This window comes from Penaeus monodon, chromosome 20 (genome assembly GCF_015228065.2).
Source record: "Penaeus monodon isolate SGIC_2016 chromosome 20, NSTDA_Pmon_1, whole genome shotgun sequence".
In the NCBI taxonomy this organism is placed as follows: Eukaryota; Metazoa; Arthropoda; class Malacostraca; order Decapoda; family Penaeidae; genus Penaeus; species Penaeus monodon.
In genome coordinates this window covers 46,883,996-46,884,626 of record NC_051405.1, presented here as the reverse complement: position 1 = coordinate 46,884,626, position 631 = coordinate 46,883,996, and the positions used below count along the sequence as shown (strand labels likewise).

General features: G+C 33.6%; 1 long non-coding RNA gene across 1 annotated transcript in view; it reads right to left on the bottom strand.

Moving 5' to 3' along the window:
* The window catches only part of LOC119586092, an 18,193-nt gene extending 17,959 nt beyond the window's left edge, over positions 1–234 (bottom strand). The window contains exon 1 of the long non-coding RNA XR_005229924.1: positions 108–234. This is a non-coding gene — a long non-coding RNA (uncharacterized LOC119586092). The remainder of the gene's footprint in view (positions 1–107) is intronic.
* Between the last annotated feature and the right edge of the window lie 397 nt (positions 235–631).

Here is a 631-nt window from a genome sequence, read left to right as displayed (position 1 = left end):
GCAGTTGTATGCCTATTCTTCACATTCTACTGCCGAGTTTTGACCTCTTTGACCTGACTTCCTTGAGTTTTGTTAGTTTGCGTCCCGGTAATGGAGGGAGACTCTACCTTAGCTTGCCTGCTGAAAAGCACGTGGACTATGAACTATGTTGCACTTTCTTCTTTTCGCTTTCATTTTCCATAGTTGGTTATGCGGTTTGTCAAGAGAACACCAAGTGAACGAGTTAAGGAAGAAAGTAATAAACATCTAGATTATGAGATATGTTTTCACAGTGACGAATTATGCATTATCTGTTGTTGTCGACGTGTCAATATACTTTAAGGTATTCTTAAATTCTTATCTCTTATCTTGCTTGTTTTTGTTTACGGATCTCCTGAGCTTCAAACAAATAACCCAGATATACAAAAGAATTTACTGCTTTGTGAAATAAACTTTTAAAAAATAATATATAGTGGCTGGATAAACAAAGAAACACTACAAATTATTTGAAGCTATATAAGTTCTCCTTAGTTTCGTAACTAATGATTGACGTCTTAATATTGTAAACTATATAAAATGAAGTAATCAACATTATCCATTATTAATAGCATGGTAAGTATTATCAGCAACGTTACCTCTCTTTAATTTCCTT